This window comes from Pyxicephalus adspersus, chromosome 5, assembly GCF_032062135.1.
Source record: "Pyxicephalus adspersus chromosome 5, UCB_Pads_2.0, whole genome shotgun sequence".
Classification (NCBI taxonomy): Eukaryota; Metazoa; Chordata; class Amphibia; order Anura; family Pyxicephalidae; genus Pyxicephalus; species Pyxicephalus adspersus.
Window position 1 is genome coordinate 5,120,928 of NC_092862.1, and position 24,107 is coordinate 5,145,034.

At 43.8% G+C, this 24,107-nt stretch overlaps 1 protein-coding gene across 2 annotated transcripts in view; it reads left to right on the plus strand.

Annotated features, from left to right (window-relative positions):
• PTP4A3 (protein tyrosine phosphatase 4A3) overlaps positions 1-24,107 on the plus strand; it is a 58,240-nt gene that overhangs the window by 1,157 nt on the left and 32,976 nt on the right. Inside the window, exon 1 of one of the 2 annotated variants that reach the window (XM_072410608.1) lies at positions 13,957-13,978. The exons of the other annotated variant lie outside the window; for it this stretch is intronic. The gene's annotated coding sequence lies outside the window, so the exon portion shown is untranslated. Of the gene's footprint in view, positions 1-13,956; positions 13,979-24,107 lie in introns of those variants that run through there. 2 annotated transcript variants of the gene reach the window in all.

Below are 24,107 nucleotides of genomic sequence, written 5' to 3' on the forward strand. Positions count from 1 at the left end.
CCTATAGACCCCCATCACATGTGTGTGCATTGTATGATCCGTGTCCTATAGACCCCCATCACATGTGTGTGCATTATCATCTCCTTTGTGCACATTACATGCCTGTTAGTACCTTACATCTACATACATGATTCTGTGCCCTATGCTTTGTCTAAACACCATGTATGTTTTGTGTATAGCCTAAAATATTTCCACCAAGATTCACACAACTTTCACTCAAGATGGATATTGGGGGTCTTTTCATCAATATTTGCACTATAGATTCCCACATATAAGATCCCCACATATAAGATCCCATTAGAATATATATGTGAATCTTGGGTGAAACCATAGGTACATAGACCCCATTGTGTCCTGTGCTCTGTTCCCATCATACATGGCCCTCTGCTCCTTACCATGCGTGTAAAGGACACGTAACACGCTATACATGAACTGCATGTCTGTATACATGTTACATATTGGGTCATGTGATCTCTATCATATGTGTTTGTATATGGTGGCTGAATTCCATGCATGGAATGATGTGTGTCCTGTATGTCTTATATATGTAACATTGTAAGCCATAACATGCGTTGTATGATCTATATCATGCTGTGTAACATTGCTGTGTCTCTAGCAGTCGCCTGTAACTTGAATACCTCCTCTATCCATGTTATATGTAAAGTCTTTAGCAGTCTCCGATGAATGGTCTAAGCATTTCTAGCAGTCGCACGTAACATGCCACCATCATTAGCAGTGACATGTAAAGTGGTGGAGCTCTTTAACACTCTCTTGTCATGTGTCAATGGGGTTAGCAATCCCATACGGGTAGTAACTGGCAACTCTCTGGTAGGGCTCTGTATTGTGACATGAGTTAGCAGTCTCCTGTAATATGGAGGTCTCTTGTAACTTTTTAGCTGTCTTTAGTAAAGTGCTGGCGCTCTCTAGCCGGCTCTTGTAGCATTCCTATGGTACTTGGCAATGCGCTAGTAGTGTAATGTGCTAAGTACTTGGCAGTCTCTTGTAATATTGCAGTGCTCTTTAACTGTCTCTGGTAATTGCTAGCAGTTTTATGTAATTTGTCACAAAGTCTTTAGCAGTCTCTTGTGATATGGCAATACTCTCTAGCAATCTTATGTAACCCAACAACAGTCTGACTGCCTTCTGTAAGCTTACAACCATTGCTAGCAGTGATATGCAATGCGTTGGAGCTCTTCAGCTCTCTTGTAATGTGATAATTGATTTTTAGCAACCCTATGTTGACAGCTGTCTCTAGAAGTGTTCGCAGTCCCTTGTAATATAAAAGTGATTACTTGCAGCCTTTAGCGGTCTCTGCTAATCTGATAGCAGTGTCTAGCCTCCTTCTATAACTTTACAGCCATCCCTAGCAGTTATATGTAATGTGACAGAACTCTTGAGCAGTCTATTGTTACATAGTAATTGGTCTTTAGTTGCTCTACTATAATTGACCACTGCCTGTAGCAATTTTATGCCACCTTGTCAAAGTCTTCAGCAGTCTCTTGCAATGTTGCCATTATTCTCCAGCAGTCTTGCTTTCAGCTGTGTTTGATAACTTGGTAGCCGTTTTCTTTTCCTAGTCTCTAGCAGTCTCCTGTAATGTAACAATACTTTCCTATAACTTGACAGCCTTCTCTAGCAGTCTCTTGTAACTTGCCTGTAGTATATGGGCACATAGCAGTTTAATTTGACAACCCTCCCCCACCTACAGCTCTCCTGTAACTTAATAGTGGAATATAGGCATTTAGCTGACTAAAGCTGTCTTCTGGATTTAGTTGTATTATATGGGTGCTTGGTACAGCCTTTAGCAGTCTCCTGGAATCTGACAATTCTCCAGCAGTCTCCTGTAACTTGGTAATAGTCTAAGGTCACTTGGCTGCAGTTTCCTGTAATTTATTAGTATTATATAGTCACTTGGTGCAGTCTCCTGTAATATCTTAGTATTATATAGTCACTTGGCGCAGTCTCCTGTAATATCTTAGTATTATATAGTCACTTGGCGCAGTCTCCTGTAATTTATTAGTATTATATAGTCACTTGACACAGCCTCTTGCAGTCTCCTGTAACTTGCTAGTAGTATATGGTCACTTGGCTTTAGTTTCTATCAGTCGCATGGGATCTGACAATCCTCTCTAGCAGTCTCCTATACCTTGGTAATAGTCTGTAATCACTTGGCTGCAGTCTCCTGTAATTCATTAGTATTATATAGTCACTTTGCACAGCCTCTAGCAGTCTCTTGTAATTTATTAATAATGTCTTCTCGCTTGGCAGCAGCCTGTAGCAGTTTCTTACAATCCAGATGCCTGTCTCCTGTGCCATGGCAGCAGTCTCTTATTATGTGATTTTTCTCTCCTAACCCCACAGTGCCATGCATGTAGCATAGCTGCTTGGTTTTTGTACGGCAGCACTAAAAGCAGATTTGTGTGTTATTGTTCTGAATTTGGGTCAGAAGTTGATGCCCGGAACAGACCGGTGCCGTAGCGCAGTACTTTCCTGTGGTCCCTGTGTATGTTGCATTCACTGAACACAAAGCCCTGGGCATGCATGTGTGAACCCCCAGCAGGCAGCATCCTTTGTGTTTGCACTCCCTGCATTCTATGCACACCTCCCCCGCACCTGATGGGCACCTTTGTCCTGCGGATGGGGACATGCCAGCCTGTACATTGCATTGAGGGAACGAAGTGCACAGGAATGCATGGCGCTGCCCGCTCACCTCCTCCGCTAAAGTGATTGGCCCGCTGTCTGGGGGAGATTACAAAGTGACAGATGGATGGCACAACAATGGCCCCCGGATCCGGCACTGAGCGTGTCATTGTCTTAGATCATCGGCACCGCATGACATCATCACATGACTCAGACAAGATCACTTACTGGATGTGCGCTCTCCTAATGAGGTCATGTGATGAGTCATGTTTTGTCGCACGGGTTCACCTGTCCGGTGTTTGAGATTGCACGACTGACTTCCACCAGTAAAACTTTTTGGTTCAGCAAATTTTGATTCTTTTCGTTTTGAAAATTTACTTTTACATGGAGTCCTCACTTACTTTATATAAATCTACCACGGAATGTGATGTCCCAGTTGGGGGGGCAACGTTCACACACATAACCTATTGGGGTTTAATTACGTTTCACTTCTATAGCTGTGCTGACACCAGCAGAGCATTATGCGTATTTGGTGAATATTGGTGCAAGGACAGACCCAGCCAGGCTGCAAATATCACAGTGAGAGGCTGCAGCAGGGGCTGATCTGCGTCAAACATTTGTGCACCCAGACCCCCATGTTGTTACCTCTGAGCCAAATAGTAGATAGTGACCCCCTGATGGGGGCTTAACAAATACAAAGCTGGGATGAAAGCAGATGAAGGCATTTTAGGGGGAAGGAAAGGTGCTGTGATCTATATGGGAGGTAATAAATACCTGGAAGTGTTAAGCAGAGTGCAGATGCTGGATTTGTCCACCTAGAGGATCATCTGTGAACAGCTAATATCAGCACAGGCGCCCCCCCGAAGTTTTCTATTAGCATGCAGCGAGAGGTCCCCCAATATACTGTACAAGTGACCCCCCCACCTTTGTTTCCAGCATCGATAACCGAGCGCGTATAGAGCTTGCAGGTCCTCTTTGATGTTAAACCCTCCAATGTGTGAATGTGGGTGGCCGTACGTATCCATGGAATGTGCAGCCAGCTGAAAAGCCTTTGTGTTCGCCTTCTCTATGCATGTCTAGGAGTCGCCTCTGACTGATAGAAAACACATGACCTGTGTGACCAGTTGATTTTATCTCAGCAGACATCTTGCTAGGTTGCTGACTGCTTTGTCTACAGATGGTGATTTTTGATTCATACCAGGCTGATAATTGTGATATTCAAGGGGTTCCACCAACTTTCCGAGGGGAAGAGATCCGAGTAATTGTAGGTGTTCACTGGTCGGCTCGTTGCCTCTGTTCTGCATTTTCTGTGGGGGGTGTGTTTATGGAAATACAGATTTGACTGAACTCTCTGGGGTTTTCCGAAGAATTTCCTTGAAATCCTGAAGACCACAAACCTGATGGAGCTGTTGATGGCCTTGAAAGTCCTTCTTGCCTGGATGTTGAATATTTAAAGAGGACCTGTACTGTAGAAGCGGAGTCTAGAAAAGAGCAGACTTCAGCCTCAGCAGATTTGGTGATGGTCCTGCTCATCGTTCTCCAATCAGGAGGGAAACCTGAACCTGAGGCCCTGCAGTGCCAGGATCTTCTTGTTTCTCCATTCCGTGGCATTGGATTTTCTTCACATCTCCAGATACTTCATCATCAGAGGGCCTGGTGCTTGTATTGCCCATGGTCCCCCAACTACTGCTCTTCACCATTACGGACCCACCTTGCCTCGACCTTTACCGTGTCTGTGTTGGCCATCTTTTTAAAAGGCGGGCTTTGCTTCTGAATCGGAGCTGCCCATCTTAAAACCGGTTGGGTGATGATGAAGAATCAGAACTCTACGGAATGAAGGAGATTCTTCTACTATAGGTTCTCAGGTACAGCTTCCCCTCCAGCTAGGAGAACCATAAGCAGTGCCTTCAGGTAGAGGGTCTGGAAAGGATTGTTGGGTTGGTCCACCTTAGGGGGCGGTTGGTGGATTTTGTAGAGATGTAGGGTTAGTCCAAGTCTGTAAAAGTGGATTTGTTATACCGGTATTGGCTGGAGAATGATTATTTATTAAATAGAAGGGCTGCACCCAGCTGGATGGGTAGATGTGCCAGATGCACACGACCTTGAGCGCCATGTGTTATGCCTGGACCTGTTGTCAATTTCCTCATCGTGTGAGATCCACCCAACCTCGAGCACCATGTCTCACGTCTGGGCCTACAGATAACTTCCTCGTTGTGTAAAATCCACCCACCATGGTGTTCTTATTGTTATGCCAGGACCTGCTCATTGAGCATCGGGTGAATGTGGCACCTGTCTGGTTCTAACTGCAAATTTCAATCTTTGAACCCCAAGTTACAACAGTTCCTTCGCATGGATAACAATGTTCTCGCCAGCCCCTTCTAGCTGGGCACACCACCTGGCACTTTTCAGTAACCACCTGGCTGGGTTTGGATGGGTATTGAAAAGTTGGGTTACAATATAGGGGCTTCCACCCCCCCCCCCCAGCTTCTTGGGGGAAATACTGGTTAATTGTCCACACATAGAGAGTTTTGCCACCTTACCAGTCCCTTTACAGGTTCATCAAGCAGAAGATAGATATTTCAGTTTTGGAAGAATCTCAAACCAAATGCCATCTGGTGTTCCTCTACAACACCCATGGTTTCACCTCCACCCAATGTTCTAGTGGTTAAGATGGGGCAATTACAGCACGTTGTGGGCCCATGGCAGACATAATGGTGCGGGGGTTGGCCAGGCAACAAGTATTTTCTAGAGGGAAGGCGATGATGGGCCCTGTATTGTCCTCCTGATCACCAATCTCAGGTATTTGGAGAGGGAAAATGGACCCAAGCACTGTTAGCCTTAGAAGGTCACCAATTGGTGATCCGTATTGCCTGGAGTATGTGAGGCTTATATATCCTACCCATAGTCCTGGTATGAACTACCCCCTCCCCTAAATATGGAGCAGTGCCCAATGCTGCAATAGTACCCCAAGGGGTAATTTAAAGGACTGGTACTACAAATAATGGTTACTGTCAGCTTAGTGCCCAAAATGTGAATGGTTCCTAAACCTGAACTCTCCATTTGGGCAAAGTTCTGTGATTTGGTCATTGGTTGTCCCTGTTGACATCAAAGTTATTTTCTTGGGGTCCTGCGCCCCCCTCTCCTCCCTTGCCACCTTCAGTTGTGCCCGGAGTGCTGCCTATTTGTCTTGGCATTTGGTTAGTTGATTTTTTACAGAGCTGCGGGAAACGTTTTGTAGCGATCTGATACTGGCGAAGACCGGACCCACCTGGACCGGAACGGCGAAGATGGTGAAAGGGAGTCTGCATCCAAAAAGCCGGGGATTCTGTGACTGATGCTGCGTGCCAGGATCGTTATGTAACCACGTGCGTCGTGTTCTTTCCTGCGCCAGGGACGGCTCGGTGTGTTCTGCTGTGACGCTGGCCACACACGTTGCGGTCATGGCTCGGTTCTAAGATTGAACCCAATTCATTATTTCTGCGGCCAAAAAATGATGCAATGTTTACCACAAGTCCAGATTTCCCTTGCTTTTCCTTTTTCAGCCACTAGAGATCCCACTCCGAAGACCAAAATCATTTAACACCCATTCCATGAGCCCAGGTCGCCCTGATCAGCAATCATGTGACTACACCAACCTTTTTAACATGGTGGAACCCATGAAAAAACTTTCAGATCTTCAGGGACCCCTTTCTTTAATTATTATACCCACCACTCACTGTATATGAATGTGGTGGGCAGTGGGAAGTATGCCCCCCCTACAGATAGCCAAAAAGATCATTGGGGTCTACTAGATTGTAAGCTCTTCAGGGCAGGGTCCTGTCCTCCTGTATCACTGTCTGTATTAGTCTGTCATTTGCAATCCCTATTTAATGTACAGCGCTGCGTAATATGTTGGCGCTATATGAATCCTGTTTAATAATAATAATAATTGGGGTCACTTAGTCTGACCAGAGATGCACAAACTGCTCATTGCTCAAGGAACCCTTACCAACCCTTGGAGTACGCTGGACTAGACAGTGTAAAAAGAAGCAACACTGTGATAAGCTAATCTTTGCCTCTCCCAATTCTTTTTAGTACCGAACTGATTGGCTGCTTGTGCTGCTTCTTCCTTTCCCATTCCAGCCCAGCTGTAGAGCTTATGTTTTATCTTTGTGACGATCCGAACCTCCCCAATGATTTTTGTTTTCAGAACCCCGGCCGTATTGCGCACAGTGCACGGCTTGGGATTTGCATCGCTGGCTGCTTGTAAGCTCTCCGTAGTACAATTAAAAGCTCAGAATTAGGTGATTATAGGTTGTGAACATGACTCGTCTTGTTCTCCTCCTCACGTATCTGTTAATTAACATAAATAGATGTTTTCCCAGGCCCGGAATAGCCACACTGAGCCAGATCTGCCGAAGGTAGAAAAATCCAATCTATTTCTCGGTCATGTTTTTCTTGTATACAACATCAGCTGTTTAATAACCTGAATACATGTTAGCTGTACCTTTATATCTTGGCAGCCAATCAGATCTTTTCTTGTATTGTGCTGGCAGTCTAACACTGGAAACGTGCTTACAGGAGGAGAGTGATGTTTTAATTCGTATAATGCTGCTCCTATGCTTGCTAATCAATAGGCTGGGAGTGGGTGGGGTGATTGATACAATTTCACCGAATCAAAATACTGCATTGTGCTTGTTTAGTACCAAACAAATGCATTTCTATTTATTTATTATTAAACAGGAGAAAATAGGGGTTGCAAATGAGACGAATACAGACAGTGACCCATCTTTGATATCTGCGTAGAGCATTTTTTTAATTGACGGTAAGAAATCAATTGATACATTTTATTTTCTCGAAGTCCCCCATTGGATCTGGTTGGTTATCCTTACCTGGATTGGGGGAGGAGTGGCTGAAAGGAGCACATGGTGTAGGCGGGGCTTCCCAGTCCTTTTAAACTGGTCACATGTTCCAGAAATGAATCGCGCAATCTTCTGAGAATTTGGTTGGATAATTCCTAAGATTTGTGATTACAGCCTTAACATATCACTGTTTTCTTCTGGTTTCTTCTCCCAGTCGAAAACAAACTGCAAGTTTTTCATACACCAATTTCTGGACCGTTTTTGGTTGGTTGTGTGTGTGTGTGTGGCAAATGGCCCTGGGCAGCTGTGTGCATAGGACTCTAGAGGGCACCCAGGATTAAATTCGCCTTCTGGCGAATGGACCATTGAGACTATTTGGTTGACCATACTCCTCGGGGGCAGTACCTAAAATCTGATTGCAGGAAGGGTTTGTCATTGTACATGGTGAATCATCTGGGTTCAGTACTTTGTGCAGCTATGACTGTGCTGTAATATCACAGGCTGCATGCTTCTTCAGTGGTGGGCATAAGGCTGTAAATCTACAGGTATTTAGGAGAATAGCTGTGGCTCTTGCAGGAGTGCACAATTCCTATTGGCTAGTACTCTGGGCGGGGGCTGAATCCCCACCCACATACAAACCCCATCCCTTCACTTAAAGTGACACTCGTCGTTTTCCTGCTTTCCATACCTGTGATGGGGTCACTTTCATTTGAATGCTGCAATCCCTCCTGCCAGCCATGCATGTCCTGCTTTGCATAGAGAAGCACTGACACCTAGTGATGACATCACACATGGACATGTTCAGGAAAAAAAAATTAAAATAAACTTTTTCTGAGAGCAGGAATCTGGAAAACATTAAATCAGAATAACACTTACACACATGGAAAGGATCCAGATAAGTTTTCATTGTGCCGCACACTTGACTTTCTCCCAGGCCTCGGAGGCTTATTATTCCCATGTCAATATTAAAAGTTTTATTTGTGCAGCATTTTAGCTTCTCCCCTGCCACAACTGGAATGGCTTCATTTTTAATGTAGGTCTGCTCCGAGGCCGGGACAATGCTGCTTTATGGCCGGTTCTTGTTGACATTGGACGTCCCATGCCCAGGGAAGGGGGGGGGGTGTGTTGGGCCCTTGGCACCGAGGGGCTGTTACAAGCTGCATTGTATCCAGGTTTTTATGTGAAAGAATGCTGCGTTCTCCGCGCAGGAATACATCTCAGTCACCGCTCCCCTTCTGGGGATCGGTTTGGCCATCCATCTCAATAGCGACAGCACTGGAAATATGGTTTATATTTATTAATATAGCCCGGACTTGGGCTGTAGCGCTGTACAAGGAGCTCTGGACCTAAGCAGACTCTGACTTCATCAAGCTTATATCATCAGCCAAAGTCTGACCAGATGTTTAAAAGGCAAAAAAAAAAAAAAAAGTTAAATGACTAATAAAATTAAGCCGGAGGTTTACCACAAGTCCAAATTCCTCCTTTTTTCAGCAACTAGAGATCCTCATTCCAATGACCAAAATCATTCAACGCCCATCCTTTGAGCCCAGGTCACCCTGAACCTGCAATCATGTGACTACAACCTTTGTTAAGGGGGAACCCTTGGAATAACCTTCAGTGAACCCCTTCTATAATTATTATATCCTCAGCTCACAGTACGTCAGTAGGAAGAATTCCTCGTACATTGCTGGCCAATGGGAACAATGTCACCTTTACAGATAGCTAAAAAGATCATTGGTGCCACTTATTCTGACCTGAGAGCCCCAATCTGCTCATTGCTTGAGGGCCCCGAAACGGTAAACGAAGCAACACGTTGACGAGCTAATCTTTGCCACCCTACCCTCTCCTCCAATCTTCATGTTTCTTTTTAGTACAAAACTGATTGGGTCCTTGTGCTTAATGTAAATGTTATAATAGAAAGGAAAGCAGAGTAATGTCTCATTAGTCTTCTGATGCTCTTTAACTGCCCAATAGCCTTTGGGGGTGGGGAGATGACAAAGCTGGGTTGCTTAACTGGAGCAAAGAAAAGTCAGGTCACTGGGTGGGCCGAGCTTTCTGACATCTATAGGTTTATTATTATTGATTAGTTTTTTTGGTATGGATATGTCACATGCAGCCTAACGCAAGCTGCATGTGAAGCCATTGATCTTCTGGAAGCTGTGAGCAAGATGACGTGTCCATGCAAATACTGGAAATGGCTTTTGTGGCCGGTAAGCTTATATTAGCACGGCAGCGGGTTGTTTACCAACCTTGCAAAGGAGTGAATGGTTACAGAGAGCGAATGGCATCGTCGTGAGTCACAGAGTCGGGGTCAGTAATGCAAAAAGCCACATTGCTTCCATACACCAGTAATGGTTGTATTGATTTTCCCTGAATGCAGGATTTACCTCTATGGCACGGCACAGCCCTCAGATTGTAGATGCCGATCACTGGTACAGGGGCAATGGTGCTGCTCTTGGTTCCATCCATTGGCCTGGCTGTCTGGCAGATCCGGAGGCTTCAACAAACTGAATTCCAGCCCTAAATGAGCACTAGTATTGGAATTACCAAACGGCGTTCTTGTCCCATGCTCAATAAGTGCTTTAAACCTGAGACAGGCAATTAATAAATTCCGACGGAGATCAGCGATGGCAGCCTCCGTATTTCTCTTGGTTCAGTTTCAGAATGGTTTTCTTGTACACAAAGCTCTTTAGGTTTGAACCCAAAAATATATAAAATATCAAAGTGTAAAAGGAAAAACTTTGTAAGGACGGCACTTTAAATGTTTTCACATGTTGCTGGTGTTTTTGCCCTTTTAACGCCTCCTCTGGCTGTTTGTTCATATGATAAGTGAAAACCTATCCCTTCCTTTCCACTTAATTATTCCCGACCCTGGCCGCGACCTTGTCACCCGGAGAATGTATGTGACGGTATGGGTGGGAATGCCAAGGAGCTGATTATATACATCCCAGCTGTCCCCATCACTCCCACCCATTCCCACATATTGGGTTGTTGCTGGCCGTTACCTCGGTTGGGGTTCAAGGTCAGATGGGGCATGTCAGCTGGTAAATTTACTTATGTTATTGACAGTTCCTTTGCTTGGGAACATTCCGGACTGGCACGTTGCTGGGTTCCAAAGTCTTCCATATAAAGGTCTGTTCGATTATTGGTGGACATTGGAACATGGCATTATGGGGGAAAAAAACAAGCTGCATTTAAAAGAAAGGGGAGGAGCAGGTAGTAGGACTAAAAAGTTGGTTTGTGTCCCAATATTCTTGTTTTCAAGTTCTCTCCGCAAGCAACTCTTCAAAGTTATTTTCGAACGTGATGGGCAACCATTCTGGTTGCAGCCAATTTGGTAAAGGGTAACCAGCCAATAGTTTGGTCCTCCAGTCCCGAATGTACAATCATCCAGCTCCGACCCAGTAGCTGGGAAGGTGCCATCCACTGGGAATCCATGTGGGATTGCTTGAGCCCAAGAAGTTCTGAACCGGCCTTTTATAGCACCACACACCCTGGTGCCATTTTTGGTCGACCTTTTGGGGATTTGAGCCCAAAGATGACACTGCAGTCTATGGGTACTTGCCTATTTTAATGGCACTCTGTGTTCTCCCCGGCCTTCTTTAGGTGGGTGCACCACCCAGCTGTTTTATATGAAGTTGGGTCACAATACAGGGGCTGCCACCCAACTACAACTTGTTCCCACCCGACTTAACAATATTTCTGCTGAAAATACTGCATTTGTATTATTATTAAACAGGATTTATATAGCGCCAACATATTAAGCAGCGCTGTACATTAAATAGGGCTTGCAAATGACAGACTAATACAGACAGTGATACAGGAGGAGAGGACCCTGCCCCGAAGAGCTTACACTCGTATGACAGATTTACACCCCAGAACCAGGATAAGCTACATTTTTTTTGAAGCGTATTTCTAAAATTAGAGATCCTTTAATTGATCACATTGGACAAGCCAATGGATTTGGGTATGCAACCCATACATTTTAAGTTTTACCTAAATGGAGCAAAGAGAAATCGGGTGTCCTGCTGTGGGTTGGTAAGACAGTTCTGTGTGACAAAGCTGTATAAATCTCAGGACTGGATAAACACAAATGCAAATCTTTTGGCATATTTGTATTCCATCTGAGTATTCCGCTGTTTGCCTGGAGTTCAGCTTTAACCTCAGAGCTACAATCCTCCCTTTTACCTTTGTATGGTCCTTGAATGTCAGTGACTTAGGTGGGCGTTCGGAGGGGGAGGGGAGCTCGGTAGGGAGGTGGGGGTGGGCATGGCTCCGTTTTAGTAATCCGTGTCATGTACAAATCTCCATTGCACAGGATTCTCCAGCACCGTTGTGTTGTTATCGTAGCTCGGGGTCTTCGCCGGAGCCGGCAGGCCAGTTACGGGCTTCGGCACAGGTCAAGGCAGGTGACAATTTGACGTTGTACGTTCCTTTTCTTGGCTGTATCTTCAAAGCAGGGGTATTAGATCTGCAGAGGGAATTCTAATTGTTGAGGAATATTCTATTTGTACTCTGGATTTATAGGATAACGGCACTTTAAAGCTCCTTTTATATATATCTGAGGATGCCGAGGCTCTTCCCTGCCTGTTGTCTGGGCTGTCATAGCCCGTTCAGGCCATTGTAAACATTGCATTGTTTACATTCGGCCCTTTTGCAGCCGGCACCGTGCAGAGCAATGTATAGGAAGAGCCCATTACTGAGAATTAATGGGGGATTATTATTGCATTATATGCAGAATTGTGTTTATTACACGTAATCAATTTGCAGAAAGAATATAGCACAGATTTAATCGGGAGTATTCTCCATTTGATAACAAAAAATTAACATCAAAAGCAATTAAAAAAAAAAAAAAATTAACATTAGGCATCAAAAACCGTTATATTGTGTAGGGAATGGTAAAACCAGTTTTTCAATGCCGTATCCCATTATCCGTGTTGTCTCTAGCCTCTTTTTGCTAGGCGCACTGCCCAGAACGTTACCACCTGACTCTTTTTTTGGGTGGTTACTGAAAAGTTGGGTCACAATACAGAGGCTGACACCTGCCTACAGTTTTTTTTTCCCACCCAGCCTAAAAAAAGTTCTGTGGCGTACACTGCATTAGAGAGATTTTCCTTCCTTTCCGGTCTTGCTGACAACAGGAAGTTGGAGCAAAATAACCTTAGTCTCCATTGCAAGATTTTCCTGCTATTGCTTTCAGGTGACAAGTGTTACATTTTTACCTTTTAGCATTGCTTTTTGGTTTTGTAATAATGCTCATGAGGATCAATGGGGTGAATGTTTCACCTACCAGTCTAAAATGATCATCTTGCCTCCTCCATCTCCCACAATGTAAGAGGACCTTTTTGTCAGCTGTTCTGGGCAATTGAGTCTTCCCACAGCAGTCAGGTTTTTTATCAGCCAAATGCCCATCGCAAGTGTATAGAAAGTGAGCATGGTAAATGAGGTCTGGTGGTGGAAGAGCCACAATTCTGCAGCACGGTTAGTCCTAGACCCTCCCAGAAATGGAAGAAACTCTTTTCTGAATGTTATGGGATTTCTCTGATGCACAGATAAGATTCAAGTCCAATTCCAACCACAATTTTGTAGTTTTGAGACCATGAAGGTGCGCATATGGAAAATACGGGACTGTGCGCTGTCAACGTATAACTGGAACAAGTGTCAGGATTGCCACTGGGAATGCAGGGGGTCCCTGCACATTCTTACCTAGGTAGCAGGTACTGGTCTTCAGGTGAGCATATGCCACACATGGTACCCATACGTTCCTAATATAGACTCCTGGGTGCGCACTCCTGGGTTGGGTGACATTGTGACCACCACTTCCGGCGCTTTGTTTTTGGAATCCTTGGCTGGGACGTAATGCACGTTGGTACCCACTGCCTGTACCACCTGTGCTCACCTAACGGGTATGAATGAGTAGACTATAGAGTTGCATGGAAGAAACCAGAGAGTGGAACCCAGCAGAAGAATTCAAGATATCACCGGACTTCATGGAAACATAAAGATTTTTGAAAGATTTTTGTCTTTATAGGTAGGCGTTCCTATTGATCATGTTGAAGCGGAACTAAAGCGGCGCAGACTGCCTATCTACGCTCATCGCAGGGTGCCGCCATCTTCCTCCTATTCTTCCCGGATACCATGTTCAGCCTCCTTGATTGGCCGAGCCAGGTTGACGTAACTCATTATCCCGACACATGCAAGGGAAGTTGGGATCGCGGAGTTTCCCTGGGAACCAAGGCTGAGCTACGCATGTGCTGAAAGGATCTGCATGTGCCAAAAACCCAGAGCGGTCAGGCAGGTGAGGTGCAAATTACAGAAGGGGACGTCACCGACCGTTAGGTCTAACCCTTCCGTGCACAATAGAGGAGTAACTTGTCGGGGTATACGGCCATCACACCAATTCTCCTGGGAAAGTGCAATGGAAGACGCTGGGAATTTGTTTGCGGGAATGCAGCAGCTTGTTAGAAGGAAGTGCCAATTCCCTTTTATCACAGAAGGTTAGCACATCTCTTTAATGTCATTGTTAAAGCAGCCGGCGGAGTCGTCTCCTCCATTTTACAAGAGTCACATTGTCACAACAGAAAGAAAAGGAGAAAAGCCTTTTTTTTCTGTAGTGGTCGGCCATTCACAAAGCGGCCTGAAAGGGCCCGACTGGAATGCGGGGGCCAGCGTTGTGCGGCCAGCGCCTCGGAGCCTGTGCCTTTAATTCCCTCTACATCCTGGCCACATACTTGGAATGCTTTGAAGTTCCCCCAACCCCCCTCTGCTCAGGATCTCTCCCAGAGCTGAAAAGCTGATCTATACAATTTTGCAGAAGGCTTTTCCCACTTACATGCAAATGCTTCCAGATCATCCACTTCTCCTGCAGCTTTCACAGATTACTACTTTTCCTGTCTCTCAATCTATTGAAGTGCTTCACAACAAAGAATCCATTTCTATTACTTTCTCTAGATCAGCGCTGACCGGCAGTAATATTGTGCTTGGATCTCTGATATCTACAGGCAGAATTTTAGACAATAATATGAATAAACAGGATTTATATAGCGCCAACATATTACACAGCGCTGTACATTAAATAGGGGTTGCAAATGACAGACTGATAGACAGTGACACAGGAGGAGGAGAGGATCCTGCCCTGAAGAGCTTACAATCTAGGAGGTGGGGGAAGTATCACACAGTAGGTGGGAGATATGGAATGGTGGGTAAGTAGTGAGGGTTTAGGAGACAGAAGAAGACGGGTAGGTGAGGTTAAAGCGTTGGGTTTTGATGGCTCTTTTGCAGAACTTTACAGAAAGTAGGAGCAAACCGTAAAGGATGAGGAAGACCATTCCAGAGAGTCGGGGCAGCTCTAGAAGTCTTGGAGCCGTGCATGTGATGAGGTTATTAGTGAGGAAGTCATTAGTTGGTCATTGGAGGAACAAACAGAGTGGCTAGGGGGGGATTTTTCTATCCGGGCAGAAAGGTAAGTGGGACAACAACTGTGTAGGGATTTGAAGGCAAACCACAGGAGCTTGAGTTTTATTCTAAGGTGAAATGGAAGNCANTGGAGAGAACTACAAAGAGAGGCAGCAGAAGAGGAGCGGTGGGAAGGCTATGTATGTGGTAGGCAGGTGGGCAGGCCGTGTATGGGGTAGGTGGATGGGTAGGATGGATGAGTCTGGCTGCAGCATTCATAATAGATTGTAGAGGATAGAGTTGGGTTAGTGGAATACCAGAGAGGAGAATGGTACAGTAGTCCAGACGAGCGAGAAGAGTGTGTATAAGGAGTTTGGTGGTCTCTGGGGGACAGGTAGGAGATGATGCGCAGGTGAAAGTGACTGGACCTGGGAATGTTCTGAATAATATTCTTACAATTCGTAATTACATTTTTGTAAATTTTAATCTTTTGTTTCATTCAAATACCTGTCCATCCAGCATCTTTTTGTAGAATCTCAAATTCTATCGTCTGTAAACTACAAAACAACTCCTATCTATGTAATGGTCATTGGGAGGTGTTCTGTATCGCAAATGGCAGTGGTTTAGTGGACAACACTGCTTTTGCATTACATTGAATTATGTCGCCATACCAAAAGATCAAACTAGTGCAGTCAAAATCTAGGTACAGACTTTAAATCTTTCACTGGAAATTGTGAAAGTTCTCTAGGATGAATGAGCACCATAAACACAGAGCTGTTTAGTGTTCAACCTAGTATTTTTTTTTAATTTGGGTGGGAAGAAATTGTAGGCAGGTGGCAGCCCCTGTATTGTGACCCAACTGTTAAGTAACAACCCCAAAACAGCCGGGGGGTTACTGAAAAGTGCTGGGTAGTGCGCCCACCTAAAAGGGGCTGGGGAGCACACCACAGTTTTGTGGGGCGGAAAAGTGGGCTTCATCCTCCCCCAAAGGAAATCACAGCGGTCATCCCGGTCGGCCTTTTTAGTATTCCACCAAGGAGAATCGCTCAGCGATGTTGGAGGAATACTGTACATTTGCAAAATTTTATTTTAGATGCTTTTTGTTCACCATTTTTATAGTGAACTAAAATATAAGCAGAACTAAATGGTAAAAAGAAAAAATAAACGGCCACGTGGCCAGTTTTGCAAAATTTTAATAGGCAGTGCGCTGAAAATTTTCCTTTTCTGTTGTGCATGCCACCATCTTCCACCCATCTTTTTCCACATTTGAGTTCTATGACATCTAGATTAAATTGCAAACAATCAGCTTTTGTTTTTGTGTTTTAGGACTGATTAGCTGCAATGTAATACACTGCCTCTGGGTTTAGCTATATTTCAACATTTTTAAATCCCTCTCCCCCTGTTTTCCCCAACACCCTAAACTAATCCTTTAACTACTCCATAAATATAGTTTCAAAAGAGAAACTCTGACCCTTTACCTGCAGAGCAGATGTGGAGTCTTTATTTTGTTCGAACTGTAGGGTGAGAATCCATTAGGTGTCTAAAGACATGAAAATTTTGGCTGTCCATCCATAGGTTTCACACGTGGTCCCCGGAACAGAATGGCATGATGGGGGAGTTGCACATTTTTTTATCATATTCACAATCCGTATTTGGGCAGAAAACCTTTTATGACCATTTTCAATATTGCTTTCATGTTTTAAGGGGTCACAGTTTCTTGGCTGGCTATAATGTGCAGCGCGGTGGCTCAGTGGTTAACACTCCAGCCTTTGCAGCACTTGGTCCCGGGTTCAAATCTCAAGCAGGACTCTATCTGCATGGAGTTTGCAGTTTCTCCTCGTGTTTGTGTGGGTTTCCTCCAGGTACTCTGGGTTCCTCACATTCCAAAAACATGCAATTGGCTTCTCCCCAAAATTGACCTTAGACTGTAATAATGACATATGGTTATGATATGGACAATATAGATTGTGAGCTCCTGTGAGGGACAGTTACTGACATGACTATGGACTTTGTACAGCGCTATGTAATATGTCACTGCTATATGAGTACCATGTAATAATTAATTCAACTTAAATATCACATTTGCAGTATGGTACATTTTATATATGTACTGAAATAATGAAAATTGTTTTATCTTTATTGATCAAAAATAAAATTAAGCTCATGTATTTCCAGGCATTAGCTAAGTATTTGTTTTTGTCTTTTTATTAGACACGGCTGCAGCTTGCGTACATCATTATGCAATGGCAGATCCAAGTTTAAAAAAAAAAAAAAAAAAAGATTAATTGACTCGTTTCATAAGTTGCGTTCGTGTTTTTGCCTTTGTAGGGGTTGTTATAATAAAGTTTTCTGGGTTCCTGGGAACTCTTGGGTCCCTTGTGTTTGGCAGCAGAAGTTTATATGGTTCACACAGGAACTCTTCAGAGATGTGGGGTCCATCCCAAGTTCGAAACCCCCGGGTCAGGTTCTGTCAAAATCTAAAGGCTGGTGAACTGGCTCGAGCACTTTATATATTTTTTTTTTTTTTTGGGTCTCTCTCTTCCAGCAGCGTTTGAGGTCGCCATAAACTCTCGGGGTCTCCAAAGCAAAGACGGAGCCAAGAGTTTTCTCCTATTTATTTTGAAATAAAAATAAATGTGCCCAGCAAGCGGAAGTCTGGGTATCTATAGCCATGCTGACGTGATTTCCCCTCTGAACACACAACACCATCTGGATTCCCAGTCAGGGGGGCTGCATGTTGTCCATGAGCACTAATAACTCTCTGCCTTGAAAAGGAAACAGAAGATAAGTTTGATGATTAGGGGCCGATCTTAAAAGCCAGTTAGGTTGTTGGTGAACCCAAAAGTTTTCCTATTCTTGTTCTACTCTTTTAAAAAAGATCTGGTTTGATAATTTACTTATCAAACGTGACAATGGTTGCTTTAGCCTGCACGTCGTTGTCTCCTCAACGTAAACGCTATCGTTGATGGGCTTGTCTACACACGACATTCACTATTTTGGTATTGTTGGCCCTGGTCAGTCCACGACTTCTGAGATGGCCCTAAGAGAATGATGTATAATAGTGGCTCCTGCACCTGCAGGAAGCTCATTACAGTGCAGAGCATTCTAACTTTTTGTGTGGGATCTATACTGCTGCTGCTCAATGGTGTGATGGGAAATGTCCATAGGACTATTCACTACATCCCCCATTGGGAATAAGGTCTTTGTATGAGCTCTTTGCCTTTTGGCAACACCCATAACAAAATGCAGTCAAAGCCTGATCTATTCTTACATTGTAGTGCTACAGTTGTGGGTTCAATTCCGACTGACCCTGTTATCATGGAGGTTGTTTTGCCTTTGCATGTTTTTAATTAGGTTTTTGTTGTGTCTGATGGTTATCCACCAAAGCCCCCAAGTGTACTGATCTGCTCAGTTCCATAGGTGAGTGCTATAGTTATCTGACATCACTGTGCTCTATAGGCCAAGGCTGTTCCGAACTCTTTTAATGGGATTGTTCCCTTTTGCTTTAGCTTTGTGTGGTGCATGTCAACACATTTTCGTGTTTTAGACAAACCTGTTGACACAACACGTTCAATGCATACTCTATGAATTCACTATGCTGTGTTAGAATTCATGCAAAACGGCAGCATCCATGGAGGCTGCAACATGATCATTGGAAAGCCTTGGCATTGCAATAAAATGGCCTTTGTTCTAAACTCCTTAAATGAAAATGTTTGAAGCTGCAATAAAGCAATGGAGGCCAGGTCATGCCCTGATGGAGTAGATCCTTCCATTGTGCTATTAAAGTTTTCCTGAAGCATCCAACGTAACATTGTAATGTCCAAGTTGGCAAATTGCAAACATGACTATGAAGCAGGCAAATGTTTCAGGCCCCAGGGGACCTGAAATGAGGGCTCTAAAATTATACATGCACACACGCAGGGTGGCTCAGTGGTTAGCACTCTGGCCTTTGCAGCGCTGGGTCCCAGGTTTGAATCTCGGCCAAGACACTATCTGCATGGAGTTTGCAGGTTCTCCTCGTGTTTGTGTGGGTTTCCTCCCACATTCCAAAAAACCTTCAGTTAGGTTAATCGCCCTAAAAAAAAATTGGCCCTAATTGTATTAAAGACTATGACTATATGGTAGGGACTTGTGAGCCCCTTTGAGGCACAGCTAGTGACATGACAATGCACTTTGTACACTGCTGCCTAATATGTTAGCGCCATATAAATACTAAGTAATACAACTTAGAAAGGAAAGCTGCCCCTCTTTTTGGAACACAAAACTGGCCTCCCCTATATGCTTTCATCTCATCCATGTCTGTGGTCTGACTTTTCAGGTCAACATTATTTGGAGGCCAATTGATTTTCTGCTATGTTTTAGAATTGTGTGGCAAAACCAGGAGGAAACCCACTTGATACTTCGGGAAAACAATCAAATGCCTATTGTCCTTGCTTGAAATTGAACCCCTTGCACAGGTGACCTTTTCTTTAATCTGGCTAGAAGTTCCCTCCAAGTCGTGATCCAAACCTTCGTGACCGGTTTCTCCTAATTTGAGACAATCCTATATTTGCCAAATCTATGATTTTTGCAGAGGCTTCTCTATTTATAGTAAATTGAACAAATGTATAACAACTCCACTGTAATGAATGTGGCTCGGCGATGACTCCCTGTGCGTAGGTGGTGTTTGCAGGAAATCTAATTGATTGATAAAGGCACATACAGAACTTGGATAGTTTCTGATAATGCTATTAATCTGACTTCAGCTTTGCAGCTGTGAGAATGATTAAGATTTGTATCAGCTGGCACATACTATAGCTCAACACTCTGAACAGTTTCTGCTTGTGGGTAAGGTTTGCAAGTCGTGATGAGCTTTAGAGGATGCGGAAAGATGGCATATGTGGGCTTTGATTCCTGAAAACTGTGTGCAATGGTGGACACCTCTTCAAATGGAGTGTAGATTTCCCCTTGAAGGGTCTTGTTATGCTACAGCAGCATACAAAGGCATTAGACAATTATGGACATCCAACCTTTGTGGTAAACGTTTGAAAGCCCATTTCTCTTTTAGCATGGTTGTGCCCACTTGTACAAAGCCATCTCCATACATTCCTGGTTTGAGCTAGAGGAACTTGTGTGTCCTGCACAGGGCCCTGACCTCCACCCCACTGAAGACTCTTGAGATGAATTGGAATGTTGATGATGAGCCAGATCTTCTCTTCTGACCTACTGAGGACCATTGGAATGTTTTTGGAACATTGACAATGGGGCAGATCTTCTTCTCCTTTAACCTACCGTGTACCAATGTGATGTGTTGGAATGGTAATAATGGGGCAGATCTTCTGGTCCGACCTACTGAGGATCATTGGGATGATTTGAAATGTTGATAGTGGGGCATGATTTTTACCATTTTTAATGGGGAAGATCTTCTCGTCTGACCTACTGAGGGCCATTGGGATGATTTTTACCATTTTTAATGGGGGAGATCTTCTCGTCTGACCTACTGAGGACCATTGGTATGATTTGGAATGTTGATAATGGGGCAGATCCATTTCGGCCCAATATTTTTCAATAGGTTGGATGAGAAGAACATTGACGTTGAGCTAGATCTTCTCATTTGACCTACTGAAGACCATTGGAATGAGTTGGAATGTTTATGATGAGCCATATTTTCTCTTCTATATCTCCTTATGTGACCCACTGAGGTCTGTTGGGATTATTTGGAACATAGATTATGGGGCAGATCTTCTCTTCCAACCTACTAAGGATCATTGGGATGATTTGGAACATTAATAATAGGACAGATCTTCAACCTACTGAGGATCATTGGGATAATTTGCATTGTAGATAATGGGGCATATCTTCAACCTACTGAGGATCATTGGGATGATATGGAACGTTGCTAAGAAGACAAAACTTTTCATCCAACCTTCTTTCCTGATCTCATCTTGATTGATGGGGCGCAATCCTAAAAAAACAATCATAATAGAGGAATGAGGGATTTTGTAGCTGCATATGGCAGCCATGGTTATAATATCTAAAATTTGGGAATAGGATTAATGGTGGTCATGTTTGGACATCATATCCCCGCTCTTTGGATGACATGGAGGCAATTAGATGTAAGTCAGTTGGTAATTAGCTGTGCTTGATCTGGCCACCAAGAAATGTTAACATTTAATGGGTGAATGTTCTCCTTTTCACCCTCTCTGGTAACCCACCTGTTCTAGTTCAGACATCTTTTATTCTAGTTTGACAACATTCTGACTTCCGTTATCATCTTGGTTCCACTGTTGTCACAATTTAGTAAACCACCCAATAGAATGCCATACACTGGAAATGGCTTGAAAGATACAGCAGGAGATCAGTATTGTATTTGAAAAAAAGAAAAATGTCTTATCTATGCATTAAGGTCGACATTTACTTTGTGGGAATAAACTTTCCTTAAGGAGAAATATAGAAGACCTTTGGGTTTTTTTCTGTGTTGCTTCTAGGCAGTCATATCCTTATCCATTCTTCATTATACTGACAGATCCTATAAACTTTTCTTAGTGTTCTCCCTGCAGGTCATTAGCTGGAGGGAAATGGCAGCAGGCTTGTAAGGAAATGGTTTGCCAACTAAAAAACATCTGCTTTGAATTGCTTTTACGGACTAAAAACAGAGAATATGGCACAAAGTTACTCATTTGAAGCATAGTAAATATAATCTGTTCATAGTACACAGGTTCTCTTTATCTACCTATAGTGGGATTGAGATGACGACCAAGCTGATTGTTTGCTGAGCTCTTTGAGTTGTAGAGCATTGTCTTTATAAATCATTATTTGCTTTCACTTTGGTGATTGCAAGTTTGGCTATGGTGACCACAGTGCTCCGTTCGGTCACATTGTCATATGACATTCTGAGACAGAGCGTTTTTACCCTATAAATGGAACTGCCAATATAAGGACCCCAGTGACCAGATCACTCTGTATTATTTTAATAAAGGCTAATGGGTATAATTGTCCGTTTTTTTTTTTTTTGCTTCACTTTCATTCACCATTTTAATGCAGTCACTGGGGAGAACAAAATGCAACAGTCGGGATTGGGCCAGGTGCCCCACAAACTGTCGACTGATGGCTTTCAAACAAGAATCAGGACGTCCTTCTTGAGAATGTTGATAACGTTTGGGTAGGAAGGGTCCAAAGAAGAGGCTTGCTCATTTAACATGAATTTTTACAATTTGGCTACACAAACTATTTAGGCATTCCCCAGTTTTCTCCATTGGTGATGCCTAGTTTGGAGCAGTCGCATAGTAGGGAAGGCTAATCTCTGGAAATGAGTGTGCATCAGTTACAGAGTATTCCCAGCATGCTTTTGGCTCTGTTAGTCCCTGGATAATAGTGTACTCTTAAGCTACGTACACACTTCCAATTATTATCGTTGGAAAACAAACGACGAACGATCCTGCACGATATCTACGAACGATCGTATAGCACGGATCCTGCACATAGAGATAACGACACGTTCGTTCGTAGATATTGTACACACAATAGATACGATCGTTTGAGCGATAGAGGAACTATGTGCAGGACAGGAAAGTGAACGGACGTTCGTTCATCACGCATGCTCTGAACATGGACGATCAACGAACGACCGTACACACGAACGATGTTCAACGATCGTCGTCCAATCCGATCCGCCGGTCCGGTCGTTCGTTTCCAGCGACTTTCCTCGTTCGTCGGCGTCGTTGGTTACTTTTTTTACGAACGATTTTTGCCCAATCGATCGTTCGTCGTTCGTTTTGAACGATAAAAATTGGAAGTGTGTACGCACCTTTACGTTGCTTTGGTTTAGGTTGCTTTGGTTGTAGTGTTATCTTGCTCTTTGTATTGGATTTTGCTGCATGTAAATGCCTGATAAATCTCTGGAGCGCTCTGTTTACCAGGACCCTGGGCTTCCCTCCGGTTATCTCTACGCTCTCCATTTTCGCTAGCAGTGGAAACTTGATGCTTTGCAGATCTCTACTCATACATAGCTCTGGCAGGCTTGTGTCCCAGCAGAAGCCAGGAATGCCTTTGGCTGCACGCCCATTACAAGGGTTCTGATGTGTCCCATGCACCTGGCTGGACGAGTAAGGTGTACGGCCAGGGAATGGTCAAGAAACCATTTCAATTTTTTTTTTTTATTTCTGGAAGTTGCAATTGGTGTCACTCACTCTCTGACTTAAAATTTCATAGCCGCCAATGGTAAAGGAAGTCAACCCCTTTTGCTGGATGAATGTCGGCTTTAAAGGAACTAACTTGCAGACCATTCCTTACCTTTTTTAGATTTTATGTATTTGCCCTATCTTTACCTGTGCACAAAATTACCAGTCAGTTGCCAGCAGTTGGTTGACCTGATGTCTCCCAAGGCTCGAGACAGGGCAACAATATACTCAATCAATGGAATTGCGTGATTTTTGTTCATAAAAACACCCATGTGCCAGGGATCATTCATGATTTATTGTGTCTTTACATATAACGCACACCCCAACTGTGCCAATCGATGCCATAACACTGGAAGCCAATATCCCTGTGTTGTCGGCGACTTTTGCTGGGGTTTGTTATTGCTCCTGATGGGGAAGAGGGCAAATGTGCTAGAGCAACCTTTCTCAACCGGAGTTCTGTGGCACCCTGGGGTTCCTCCGAGGGGTTGGTAGGGGTTTCCTTGATCTCTGGCTAATTGTTTGTATGATCCCTGGACAAACACCACTTGGCAGAGCCATTGGCTTGACTTTTGATCTTTAAGGATGGCATTTAGACAACAAACGTGGAATAAACTAAACTAATGTCCCCCCTTAGTAACTGTGCAAAGCAAATTTTAAGTGGAACAACCTCCTTTAGGAATTGGGAGCCAAAAGGGGACACTGAGCAGATGAACTTCCACTTGTGTCCATTAGACTCTTGCCAATATGTTTCAGCTCCCATCAAGTTGTGCTCCAGTCTATGGCTACTTACCCGTTCCAATGGCACTCCGTGTTCTCCCTAGCACCATTTAGCTGGGCACGCCACCCAGCACTTTTCTGTTTTATATGGCTACTGAAAAGTTGATTCACATTTATTAAATTCAATTTAAAAAAGTTTCCCTAAGATTTATTATTTATTGCAAGGGTCCCTGCTAAAACAAAAGGATGAGAATTGGCTGATCTAAAGGACTGCATTAAAGTGAACCTGTTACTTTGTACATAGCCCAATATTTTTTTTTTTTTTGGCCACATTTTGCACTTGAAAAGAAGGGCA